Raw genomic sequence first — 14,635 nt, forward strand, 5'->3', positions numbered from 1 at the left:
TCTTTTTTAAGGACTTCCTGAAAAAATTCTGTGAAAAACCATGTGAAGAATAGTTTCTAGTCAAATAGATCATGCTTTATCTCAGAAATGCTAGCTATCTAAAGAAATAATTAACTGAGACTTTTCATCACGTGAATAACCCTCTCAGTTGCTTTCATTGGCTCTGTCTCTTTGGATTTCCAAAACTACTATTGTTGAAGTGAAATGATTCTCTGTCTCATGTTTTTTTATTCAGCATTATCTTGCATTTCCAAGACTAAGACATTGGTGAAAGGAGCATTCTACTGTTGGGATCATTAACCAGATACAGGCCATGATGAAAAGATCCTCTTCTCCAGATATGATGTCTTATTCCTGTGCAGAGATGCATGGCAGCTGAACCAAAGTCAACTTGAAGGTACCCAAGGCAGGAAGCAAGATGTCACCTTTTCTAGTAATTTATACGGTTTATCATCAGATGCAGGTGTTGTTCAGGAGAGGGAACAACACTTTTGCCAAGGTCCAAAAATGGTCCAGATTACTCCTGTAGTAAGACTAATTCTTAAAGTAGTGTTAACATAATTATTTTCACATTGGAAATAGATTGTTCACTTATTCAAAACATTTACTTACTCTTTACTGGAGTCATATGGCACAAAATGAATAATATAAAGTCCTGAAGGGAAATAGTCTACCCTTCTTAAAGTTTTATTTTTGAGAAGCAGTGAGAAAAATTATTGAATAGGGTCTGTAGGAGGCCTGAATTGTCCTTTATATAAAGATAAGCTTATACTTCTTTTTCTCTACTTCTTATAAATTAAAAAAATGCTTTCATTCTGCTCTTTTTCCATTTTAACTCTTTATTTATTTTCTTATAGAAAGAGAATCTTGCTTTTTCCCCATTTTTTTTTCCCCTAGCACTCAGTATGCTGATAAGATTTTGTAAATATCCAGTCTCTAAAAGTAGAGATTGGAAGTTAAGTCAGAAAGGGGCAAAAACACTACTTCGGATTTTTGCAAATACATACTCTACAAATGAGCTTCAACATTGAGCAGTTTAAAATTACAAACAAAATTTATATGGTGTTGGTAGAGTTTTTAAAAGTAGACACTGAAGTTAGAGAGAAACTGTATCTAGGAAAGAAAATATTTTTATACCATAACATGTTGCTACCTTGACTAATGTTTAAGTTTTCCATATTTAGATATTAACTATGCTACAATTTGAAAAATATCAAATCCAATGATCATGAGGTGTGTCAGCTTCTGGCCTAATGCCACTCAAACAGGATAAGTTTATTGTTGATTTGTCATGAAAACTGCATTTGGTAACGTGGTGAATTGAGCTGTGTTACCGACACCACAGACATTTGGATGATTATGTATTACATTTTAACAGCTATTCATTGCTGAGGAAGTCTTTATTTCAAAGAACATTTGTCCCCTTTGAGAGAATGATTAACACTTGGTAGTCCTTTTATCTATATAGGACTGCATGGTGACCATGAGGCGTTAGAGAGAAGAAGAGCGCAGAGCATGAGGCTCTGGTTTAAGTCAGTCTTAAGACCTGAGAGTTTGCTTTGAAGCTGGAGGGACTTTGGAGATATCTGACTCAATTCCTTCATTTTACAGATGAAAATCTTGAAACCCAGTGAGATTAAAGGATATACCTGAAGTCACACAGTTCACTTATTGAAGAGCTTGGACTGGAGTTTGTGTTCTTAAATTTTATTCTGCTCCTCTCTCAGGAAAGGGATGTTAACAGGCAAAGCTTAAAACTACTGTGGGAGATATTTTTTAGAAGATTGGCTGCACTTAATTTTTATTTTTTGAAGTATAGCTCATCTATGATGTTGTATTAGCTACAGGTGTAAGCCAAGTGATCCAACCATACACATATATATCTATTCTCCTTCAGATTCTTTTCTTTTACAGGTTATCACTAAGTGTTGAGTACAATTTTCTGTACTATATAATAAGTCTTTGTTGATTACCTATTTTATATATAGCAGTAAATATCTGTTAATCCACAAATTGTAATTTATTCTGTCACCCTCCTTTCCTCTTTGGTATCCAAAAGTTTGTTATCTATGTCTGTGGATTTATTTCCATTTTGAAAATATGTTCAATAATATTAATCTCAATCAATATATCAGTATTAATTAATATCACTAATTATTAGAGAAATACAAATCAAAACTACCATGAGCTATCACCCGACACAAGTCAGAATGGCCATCATTAAAAAGTCTATAAATAACAACAACAACAACAAAAAGTCTATAAATAACAAATGCTGGAGATGGTGTGGAGAAAAGAGAACCTTCCTATAATGTTTGTGGGAATGTATATTAGTAAAGCCACCATGGAGAACAGTATGGAGGCTCCTTAAAAAAAAACAAAAACAAAAACAAAAACCCTAAAAATACACCTACCTTACAATACCACTCCTGGGCCTGTATGTGGAGAAATAATTTTTTTTTTAAATTTAAATTAATTGTTGTTATCTCATTGCTCAGTCATGTACAACTCTTTGCAACCCCATGGACTGCAGCACCCCAGGGTTCCCTGTCCTTCTCTGTTCCTGTCATTTTTTACCCTCTATGTATTGGCACATAGATGGAAAAAAAAAATTAAGTATTTTGGAGTGTTTAAGATTATAGACTATCAAAAAGTTCCAGAAAAAGTACTTAAAGAAAAAAAACTACACTATTTTCTAGCTAGTATCTCAATCTATATTTGCTTACTATTACTTTCTTGTATAACTTATAGACATTTGTATATCTTCATATTCTTCACTATATGCAGGGATTCAACTTACTAAAATGAGTTAACTATATATAGCAATTCTGTTCACATAACATTTATTTAATAACCATTGTCTCTTAGGTATTGTATAAAGTGAATGGTTTTACAAATTCTACTAGCTTACCTCAAGAAGCTTACTATCTAGAGAGAGTGTAAGGATAAACACAATCCTCTGATATAAAAAAAAAATGTAATGTAGCTTTAATAGCTGTAATCGTAATCAGTTTTGAGATTTTAGAGTATGTGCAGAGAATTATAGATACAGTTAGGGGATAGTCCAGGCTGGAAAAATTCCTTAGAACTAACAGGCACAATTCGATGTGGGTCTTCAAGGAAAGGCATAACCTTGTAGTCAATATGAAGGTGGATATTTTTAGCACAGAAATTACTCCAAGTTCATTTCTATGACATTCCCCTTTGTTCTTCAAGCTTGGGGACACAAGTCGTTGAATAGAATTAAGCAGTCATACTTTCTTTGATCTCTAGTTATGAGTGACTTGAAAATAATTTTTTATAATATTTTCAGTTACCTAATGGTCTCTAGTAGTAGTTTAGACGCTAAGTAGTGTCCGATTCTTGTGACCCCACAGAGTGTAGCCTGCCGGCTCCTCTGTCCAATAAATTCTCCAGGCAAGAATACTGGAGGGGATTGCCATTTCCTTCTCCAGGGGATCTTCCCGACCCATGAATCAAACCTGGGTCTCAGTTAAAAATGGTTGCCAACTGTCTCAGAGAATTCGGCAAAATGTGGTTTTTGAAAGGACTTACATTCTCTACCAAAAATCATGTTAAGAATAAACTATGTCAAGATTCTGAAATTAGCTTTTAATGTGATTAAATGGTATATATGTATTATTGAGATTAAGGTACAAATGATGTATTACTATAGAAAACCAAGATTCACTACTAGGTAAACTTTATAAATATGCATTATAGTTTAGCTAGAAATAAGAAAACTCCTAAGTTAAATGCTAAATGTTTAATAGTAGAAGCTGACTTTAATATCTTGCACATGTGACCTCAGACATGAGAATAAGATCATCAGTTCTCATAATGGGGGGAGTTTAACTGACTGAAGTCTCAGCTGCTGTGCTTTTTACTCTACAGCTGCCTTTGTGAAATGATCGTGTTGTCCACCGGCTTCTTGGAGCCAATGCCTGAGTATAGTCCTTAGAGTAGTAAGTCAGGCTCATTTCTACTGATGTGAGCCATCTCTAAGTGGGGGTTTCGGCTCCAGGACTTCCAATGGCATTGTTAAATCTTCCTTAGGCTCCATGGTAGTCTAAGATGCTTTCCTCAAACTAATTTTCTTTCTGACCATTCTTCTTCACTCAGGCTTACAGGTGTACCATGGGTAGACATGCACCATGATCAGAAATACACCATGGACAAATAGACATCATGAACAGATATGCACCATGGACAAATAGACACAAAGGATAGACATAGACACAATGGATAGACATAGACCCCATAGGCGCAATGGATAGACAGATATCATGATCAGATGTATATCATGATCAGATGTATATCATGGGCAGATAGATCTCTCAGCCCTGCCTGGCTGTCTCCCCATTTGTTTTCACAAGTGTTTCTCCTAATATAAATTTCTTGCACAATGCTTCATATCTACCTTTCAAAAGACCCAGAATCAGACACATGCATATAAACTGTACATAAAGATAACCTCTGATTATAATAAGTCATATCATGAATATGACAAATTTTCAACAAAAGCAATGAATTATTATTTAAGAAGTTCAGTCTTCATAGAAAACAATCAAACTAGCCCATTCCCTGACAACTGTCAGAAATGCTATTCAAATTGGTCAATGAATGCAATGCTTTATACTTCTACCATACAGAAAAAACTGGACTTTCTCAAAGGAGTCAGAAAAGCTTTTTAAAGTTTGTTTTATTTTCTGTATGTAAAATAGGCCTTCCATGTTTTATTATGTACATGTGCTTCTGCACATGCTCTTTCATCTATCTAAAACAACCTCCCTCATGAATCTCCCCTTGTTTGGCTGACACCTTATTAAGATTCAACTTTTTGTTATGGTCCCAAGGTAATCATGATTAAGAGAAATTCTACAACAAATGCAAGCGAAAAGATGTTTACTTGTCAAAGGAAGGCAAAGGCTTGAGAACACGTCTGTATGGAGTCAAAACTTGATACAGAGGACACACAGCAGAATGCTCTAGTTGGAAGGGCAGTTCTACCAGTCCTCAGGTGCCCATAAGAACATGCAACTGCTGGTGATACCCCTTCAAATTTGGTAAAGATCTAGAAAAATCCTTCCATTTCTGCTTTTCATTCCAAGGGATCTGCATTCTTTCCCATATTCTTCCAAGTGTTTAGGCTATTTTGGCTATTGCCTGCTTGCCTGGTGTCAGAAACTAAGCATTTTTTAATGGTTCTTAGAGAAGGGGTGAGCTCATTTTCAATTTTCTGGGCAAACTATCCACCAGCATTTTCATGTCACAAGCTTTACATTCTGATATTTCTTCAAAATCCACTGTACACATTACTTCTACTGCTACTTCTTCCCTGACTTCTCCAAAATGGTTGCATCCTATCTTTCTCTTAGAAATGTCTTGATGCTACATCTATTATAGCACTTACCATAATGCATCAGACTATGTTTATATATTAAACTATTTTACTAGGTTTGGAAGACTTGAGGGTCAGTCCTCATGAAAACATATGTGTTAAAGTTTCCTCTATCAACTCTGTCCATCCCAGCCTATCTTTGCCTACAGATGATCAGATTGAACCTGTCAAAGAATTGGGACATTTTACTCTCTTACTAATTAGAAGGATTAACTCTTACTTGAGACAGAAAGAAAGTTAAAGCTTTCCCTGAGTAATTTCAATCTTGCAGCAGAAAGTTCCTGAAATAGTTTCAAATAACTTCTATTAATTAAATTCAATCCTTCCCTTACTGAGCATTCTGAATTGGCACCATGTGCCAGGCAATGAGCTAAGTGTTGGAGTAGGAATACAATAAAAGACAATGATTCTGTTACTCAGCACCTAACTCTGATGAAGACAAATATGTGAACAAATAATTTTTGAAAAATCACTTCTGCTATCATAAAACTTTCATGGAATTCTATGAAAGTATAATTTTGATGGGCTGGAATAAATTTAACAGAGGAGATTAGGTGTAGAGACAGTGACCCATAAGAGAGTCTAGCATAGTAGAAGCCTAGTGAGCAGAGCGTCTAAAGCACAAGATGAATATTAGGAAGTAGCAGCTAGCAAGGATGAAAAGAAAAAAATGGAAAAGAACTAGATCATAAATGGGCATAATCCAATGACAATTTCTTTTAAAGTTAATGAGGATTATTACTATCTTGGAAGCACTGCCTTAGTTCTAAATGCAATATAGCAATTGAGACAATTAGACAAATAAGAATATATATTTTTGGCAGCAGAATTTAGAGCTTGTCTTGATCTTGTGAAACTGGGGAGTGACATGGAGGGTGAGCCGTCCACACGGAAGCAGAAATCACTCTGCAAGATTCGGTCTCCTGAGGAATTGTTGCTCAGGCTGAGCTTAGACGTTGTGAGATAACAACAAATAAGACAAGCTTAACGGGATGAGATTGAGATGGAGGATTGCCGCTGCTGCTGCTACTAAGTCACTTCAGTCGTGTCCGAATGTGTGCGACCCCATAGACAGCAGCCCACCAGGCTCCCCCGTCCCTGGGATTCTCCAGGCAAGAACACTGGAGTGGGTTGCCATTTCCTTCTCCAGCGCATGAAACTGAAAAGTGAAAGTGAAGTCGCTCAGTCCTGTCCGACTCGTAGCGACCCCATGGACTGCAGCCTACCAGGCTCCTCCGTCCATGGGATTTTCCAGGCAAGAATACTGGAGTGGGGTGCCATTGCCTTCTCCTGAGATGGAGGATTATACATTGCTAAATGGGGGCTTTTTTTTTTTTTTCCTCATGTTGATTTAGGACCAATGATGGTGAAGGCAAATCGCTCCCTCCAAGGCCCTAGTACATCAGGGCTGCTCAGAAAGAGAATGCCAGGCACATGTGCAAAAGTTGCCTCAATAAGGAGAATGAAGTTTCATTAGAGGCAAGGAGGTGCAGAAAAATGTTGGTAGAGGTCTGTGGATGTAAGGGAATTTACCTCAAATAGCTGTTTGTAAAAGTGGGATAATGTCAAGGCATCTGAGGTAATTTCCTGCCTAGAAGTCCGTCTGAGATTTTTCACATTTGTCTTTAAGTGGGCCAAAGTCTCTACCTATTTTTTTTTTTTAATATCTTATGTTCATAATGTACCAGAGAGAAAATAAAAACAACTTTGAAATAAGTGAGCAGCTCATTGCACTGATTGCATTGGTGGTGAAAATGAATACACCATTCAACAAAATACTTTATCTAAAATCTTTCATATGGAGGCTTCTGAATGCCCTTTTATTTCTTGTTGATGATAAAGAAAATAGGCTGCCCAATTAGCATTGTATATAGCTATAGAATGATACTTTTACAAAGTCCTATGAAAAAAAATTCATAAATGTCTAACTGACACCAGGGGTTATTTTTCAGTTCTGCAATTCATAAATGTAAATGAACAAAAGATAATTGAATTGAATTAAAATATATCATTACTGGACTAAGTTTCGAAAGTAAAATTATATTGATGGATCTACATTATGAATTAACTACTATACTCCAGATGCTTGAATTTTTTACAGAATAGTTAATTATCATATAGAAAGCAATGCTTTGAAAAGAGATAAGCAGTCTATTCTGGTACAATAGATTAGAAACAAAAATCTGTTTTGTAGTCATTCCTTTCTCTCATACTTGAAATGTATCCTTTCTAAGGCTTATGCCAGTAACATTTCATAGTGAGGACAAATATTATTGATCACAGAATATTAACTCACTGGCAGCTATGAAGGAATCTCTCAAATGATGATGAAAATAGGGAATGAGCAAGCTTGTTAGCTTGTTTTCTACTGGAAGTGATTTAAGCATTAAACACACATTATAATCAATATAATTTAGTTGATTAAGTATAATTCAATTAATTGATTCAAAATCTCCTCTTTTTTTTTTTTTTTTTTGCAGAGAACACAGCGAGACTGATTACATATCTGAATATCTTGATAATGTATTTGGTTCTTTTCTCCCTATATTATAATATGCTATTTTTTTTATAGATTAACAAAGAACATGTCTCCAAAAATGTCTCATGAAACAAGAAGCATCAGAAATGTATCTAAAATGCAAATAATAGTTCAACATCTTTCCACAAAACAGAACAAAAAGAGATTCATAGTAAGCAAGGGCAAATCGTAAATAGAGGTCAGTGTGTGTATATGTGTGTTGGGGGAGTGGATGGGTAGGGGGCATGGAGTGTCATCAGCCAGCAGAACCAAATGTTCAAAAACACTCAGACTCAGCATTCAAACAATACTGTGTCCATATACAACCCAGTTGAAATTTAATAGCAGCATAACATTAAGAAAGCATACAAAGGATGAAACATTGCCTTGCAAAATTAAATGTTTAATAAAGATCAAACATTTGTGAAGTGATTTAAAAACTATCTGACAACTGGTAGCACAGAGGCACCAATCCGTTAGAACACTTGACAACCTATGTACATCTGCTTAACAGAAGCCTTGATTATTTAATACACACACAGCCGAGCTATGGAAAACATATGTACACACAGGGTAATTGAAATCGATTGACACTTTCAAGTTTGTATTAATCAAAAATTAATTTAAACATGCACTGAATTGTAGAGCCACCCTTTTGTGCATCTAAGAATTGTGCCAGGAAAGTTCTCAAAGGAATGGCTAGAATGAGTTGATTCTGACATATGTTCTACAAGTGATTAAAGACGGATTATTGCCATTTTCAGAAGCTGCAGGTCCTGACAGATACAGATAATGCCAAACAGTACAATATCTGCTCGTATTATTTGTCTTGGCAAAGAATAAGGTGACTCAACATGTCATCTCACAATGACAAGGCTACTTTTTATTTTATTTTTTCCTTTTTAAGTAGCAAAAAGAACAGCTAAATATTTCAGAGAACACGCTGCAAATGAGCATGTCATTACTGACTCTGCAAGGAATTCACCAACATACAGATCTTTGTTCCTTCCATTGTTCTGCAGAGAACACAGCAAGAATGATTGCATATCTGGCCTTCTTGATAATGTATTTGTTTTCTTTCTCACTCCACCCACAGAAAGTCTCTGACAATCTCATTTACGGACAGAATGGGTTCTGTCTTGTTTTCCTCAAGCTGTTCTGAGTTTTCTAATGAACACCCTTCTATGCTGGTGATTTGTTCATTCTGTTCAAAATACTGACCTCCTTCAGGACCTGCCAGATGTCACAATTTGATGTCTTCTTATTTTGTAGATTCTTACCTTTACCACATTTTCCTTTCAGCCTTGAGGAAATGAAGGTCTCTATCATGGCTATGATTTCAACCACTAATAGTATTTTATTTTAAAGGGTCTGAGATGTCTTACACTATAGGATTGACATTTACAGTGGTGCATATTGATCATAACAGAAATAACTTTGATAGCTTATTTTTTTAACTTGTTTGGGGGACATACTGATATTCCTAGTCAACTGAGTAATACATTTTGAGAATGTTCAAGCCTTTGCCTGCTTGGTAGTCAATACGTAATAAGCGTGCAGATTTATCTTGACTACCTTGATAGTAACATTTCAAAAATTCCCCAGTAATCCATTTGACAAGTATTTATATAGAATTCTTCCATGTGATCTTTGTTACAGAATGTTTTTCCTCTAAATTTTTTTTTTGGCCAAAGATAAGATTCTCAACAGAGCTCACAGCAGTTGTGTAAAGCATCATTGCTCATGACTGACAAAAAAAAACAAAAAAACCCACAAAAACAAAAAACAACAAACTATTCTTGGTTTTGAGCCTCTATTTCCTATTTGTTAAAGAGTATGATTTACTCTCTCTACAGCACCAATATTAAAATAAATAAACAAGACTTCCTGAGTTTTATAAGTCAATTACTAAATATACTAAACGTCAACTGCAGATGACTTTGTTCTTCATTGTGTTACAATTTGATAAATTCCATCTTAAAAAACAAATTACTCTTTTTTGAAAAATATTAGTCATGGAGTAGGTAGGATTCTAGTTTACTTGTAAATCTTATCAGTTATTCAACATTGTTGTACACTACATTGATGCTAAATTAAAACCGAGGAGTCTAATGAAATATCAATGAAATATTTCTAATTAATGATATCTCTAATGAAATATCAACTCCAATATGCATGCTTTGAACCAAAAAATGTATTGAGTAAATGTCTCTAGAGCATTTTCAGAATGGCATGAAAGACGTAAATCTCAAACAAACAATCTAGGAGATTTATAATGAAATCTACCTGAGAGAGAAGAAAACAAAAAAAGATTCTTTAGACCTTAGAAGAATTACAATGTGTCCCACCTTCAAGGTTTCTTCAATCTGTTTTAGTTAAATCCTAAATGACAAAGGCTTCCCTTTAAGAAAGGTCCTAGTGAATTTTCTCTTCTTATCACTTAGAGGAGATGAGGATTTGTGCAAGCTGTAGAGATGGATGCCCAGACTGAATAAGTGAATCACCCCATTTATAACTGCCATAATCTAAAGAACTCTGAGAAAAATTCTTAGATGGCAATCTTATAGGTTTGGTGTTACCCTTGAGCTGACTCAAGTAATCAAAAAATCTTCAACTGAGCTGTCTCCATACAATGTTACACAAGTAACTGATACATGTTTACTCTCTTCCTCCACAGCACATAAGGCCATGGGGAAGTTTTCAGCAAGCTATAAACCAGGCACATTTTTTCTTTTATGAGGAATCACCATGCCAGATAGACACTCAGAGAAACATTACTAAGTGCAGCATTTTTTAACAATTATTTACTGAGTGTTCATTAATGTAACTACTTTAGTGACAATATGACCCCCCCCCAAAAAAAAAAAAATTTCATCATCCCAAGGGAAAAAGAAACAGCATTTGTTTATCACTTACTATGCGCCAGGAACTACATAAAATCCTACAATCAACAAATAGTGTGAAGCAGGTAATATGTGTATTTTAGACATAAGGAAACCCAATATTAGACTTTCATTTTAAATAATAGGATATCCAATACAAATATCTTAAATGAAAAAAAAAAAAAAAAAAGGAGAGCTCATAGAAGAAATTCTGGAATGAGCTCAAATATAGCTGAAATTTGCTCTACAGTAATGTAATCATAACTCATTTTTTTTCCCATTGATCTATTGGTTTTGTATCTCCTTTCTTGGTTTCAGGTCTAAGCTTCATGTGGTGTAATAATAGCTACTGTGGCTCTAGATCCTCTAGACAAATGTACACAAAAATCAAAAGTCTCTTTCTCAAAAGCCTCAGTAAAATGGATGGGTTCTGAGAGGGTTACCTGCCCGTGTTTGAATTAATTATTGTGGCCAGAGAGAATTTGGGGATCTATTGGTCTAAGCCTCTGTCAGTTGCTTCACCTCACCAGTTAGTAAGTGAAAAAACTTATGCAAAATTGAGACCTAATACAAGGGCAGGAAAAGCCTCTAGCAAACTAATGTGCTTAGAATCACTCTGCAGTAAGTGTGATTCACTAAATTTGCATCTATGTTCTTACGGTTCTTTTTAAAAGCAATTTTTAAAAAATTATACATAAGCATATTTACAAAACAGAAACAGAATCACAGATTTGAAAACAAAAATATATGGTTACCAAAGGGGAAACATGGGGGATGGAGGGATAAACTAGGAGCTTGGAATGAACATACACACACTACTATATAAAAATAGATAATTAACAAGGATCTACTCTATAGCACAGGGAAATCTACTCAATATTTGGTGATACCTTATATATATAAAGAGTCTGAAAATAAATAGATACATGTATACATATAACTGAATCACTTTTATTACACCTGAATCTAACAACGCATCATAAATCAACTACATTCCAATAAAACTTATAAGATGATTTAACTTTTATTAACTCTAGTTCCATACATATGTATAAATGAAACAAAATCTAGCCTCAGTTTCCTATTGGAGCATAGCATCATGTCCATCATGTGAATAATTGAAGTTTAATACAACCACGTGAAATAAATAAATAAACTTGCTGTGAGGCTGAATGCCTTTAATAAGAAGTACATTCCACTTGTGATTTTGGCAGCTCCCAGAAGTCTAGGGGGGTTGGGGGTAGAGTGTGCATGCTGAGGCTACTGGAGTTTGTAGTGTTGATTCTATTTGCCATCACAGAAGCAGACAAACTAGCCAGGCTTTGGCCTCGCTATCATCGTTGAACAGACAGACGTGCTTTGGAAGGGGAGACCTGACCTTTCAGTACAACATCTACAGTGTTGGCTCAAGTGCTACATGAGATGTGGAGTTGCCTGATGATTCCTTCCTTCCAGAAGACTTCAGCATTGTCTTGGGAATAATCAACATTAAATGGGACCAGGCTGCTCCTGCTAACAATGTCTCTCACGTCGTGGCCGTGCATCCTCTCAAGGCTGGTTATTTCAGCTTCACCTCAGCAACTATCCCTTACCTGGCCCAAGAGGACAGGCCCATAGTGATGGACTTTACCAGTGCTCCTGAACGGGGAGGAATCCTGGCTCAGCATGAGTTGAATTGGAGATTTTCCCCCCATTTCCTGGACTGGGTAGGCTTCTGGGTCATGACTCTCCCTTCAATGGGCATCCCCATGCAGTCATGATACTCCAGCAAGAGGAAATAAGACACCCCCCAAGCCAAAAAAGAACTGAGTGGGGCTTCCATGGCCCTCCCTTCCCCAAAAATCCAGGTGCTTTCTAGACTCCCAAGGGTATCTCAATGTCATCTCTTCTCCCTTAACCCTTGGCTACCTTCTCCTGGGTCCTGCCTGCTCTCAACCAGGGTGAAGGATCATGTGGGAGTCTGTGAGAGCCTCCTTGGTTCCATCGTGAAGCCATACAAACAAGAATGCCTTCAAAAACTACCTTGATCTTTAGGCCCCATGGTGTACCACTGATGTGTCCTGGGGTATGTTGCTAGCAATGTGAACTCTCTCAGGGGTCCAGGAGCAGGCGCTTTGGAGACTGCCTGACACCACCCCCATCCCCTGCCCTCCAGGCTCAGAAGAGAGTGGAAGATAAGACGAAAGCTGTGGGATCCTAGGAGGCTACCCAGTCTCTGTGCTAGCTTAGGAAAGCTCTTACCATGTGGGGTATTCTAATAAAAACAAATGCCACCATGGGGGGAAAGAAACAAAAAAAAAAACCAAGAAGTAAATTCTGAGGAGAATGCCATCATAAATGACAAAGGAATAGAAAAAGTTGCATGAATTCGAGAGTATTTGAGTTTGGCCAGGAGACTGATATAAATTAAGAGGATCCAAATCAGGATCAGAAAGAGCATTTTAGACAACATGGAAACTATAAAGTACAGATTCTTTTAACTTACAATGTGGTTATGGAAGTAAATACCACAAGTCAAAATGAATTGAATAGCCCTAACCTACCAAAGAGTAGGCCTAACCTAACCTTAATCAAAGTGTTAGTTGCTTAGTCATGTCCTACTCTTTACGATCTCATGGACTGTGGCCTACAAGGCTCCTCCGTTCAGGGTCAAATCAGGCAAATTTCCCTAGACAAGAATATTGGAGTGGGTAGCCATTCCCTTCTCCTGGGGATCTTCTTGACCAAGAGATTGAACCCAGGTCTTCTGCATTGCAGGCAGATTCTTTACCGTCTGAGCCAGCTGAACTTCAAAGGGTTCAGAACCCTTAAGTTTAACCACAGTTGGGCAAAATCATCTAACACAAAGCCTATTTTATAATAAAGTATTGAATATCATATGTAATTAATTAAATATTACACTGGATGTGAAAGAGAGAATGGTTGCAGAATGGTTATGAGTGTGTGAGTTGTTTACCCGCAATGATGGTGGGGCTGACTGGGAGCTACAGTATCATGAGAGGGGATTCCACCATGTATCACAATCCTAGGAAAAGAGAAACACTTGAATTATGTTTTCTACTGAATTTCTCTCACTCTCACTCCATCTAATATTGAAAAATTGTTAGTCTGGATAGGGGCTACTCAGGTTCCTTGACTGGACCATAGTATTTGTGCAGATCAGTCTTAGGAGTTAAGCCTGCTGAAGGCAATAGATTCAACATTGTTCATTATTGTTGTTATTATTATTATTGGTTACACCTTGTGGCACGTAGAACTTCCCTGACCTGGGAGCAAACCCAGAGTACTATAATGTCTTACATTCTAAGATAGTGCCCTCTGCAGAGGAAACATCAAGTCTTAACTACTGGAACACCAGGGAAGTCTAGCTTCAGCATGCTTTGAACTTAAACTATATGTGATAGAAAATATGTTAAGGTTGCATTTTCCTTCCAATGCAAAGTTGTATCACCAAAGCTCTGAAGTTAGTAAGAAGAGTCTAATGGTTCTCTGGTGAATTGAAGTATGGAGAAAATAAATATGGAGAAATAGTAAAGGAGTAGTAATTTTGTTAGTAAGGTGAGAGGGATCAACTTAGGGCTGGGTCTAGAGAAAGAAGAACATGTTAATAAACAGATATCAAATGTTAGACAAGAGTAAAGAACAAAAAACAAGTGCAGGGTCTGCGGAGCTGAGTTTTGTTGTAGCAGAGGTACACAGAAGCAAGAGATGGGATGTTTTATAGGTGACATTAGGATAATTTGCAGAGCACGTTAGCTAGATTTTACTCGGAAAGTGAATAAAGGACTTGAGTTCTATAATGTATTGAGTACTAAGGCACTGAATTTAGACAGA

At 36.4% G+C, this 14,635-nt stretch overlaps 1 protein-coding gene and 1 pseudogene across 1 annotated transcript in view; one reads left to right on the forward strand and one right to left on the reverse strand.

Annotated features, from left to right (window-relative positions):
* Positions 1 to 14,635, reverse strand: part of FSTL5 (follistatin like 5) — an 864,841-nt gene that overhangs the window by 34,771 nt on the left and 815,435 nt on the right. The window lies entirely within an intron of this gene.
* On the forward strand, positions 12,053 to 12,828 carry LOC133057937 (translocon-associated protein subunit beta-like; annotated as a pseudogene).

This window comes from Dama dama, chromosome 5 (assembly GCF_033118175.1).
Source record: "Dama dama isolate Ldn47 chromosome 5, ASM3311817v1, whole genome shotgun sequence".
In the NCBI taxonomy this organism is placed as follows: Eukaryota; Metazoa; Chordata; class Mammalia; order Artiodactyla; family Cervidae; genus Dama; species Dama dama.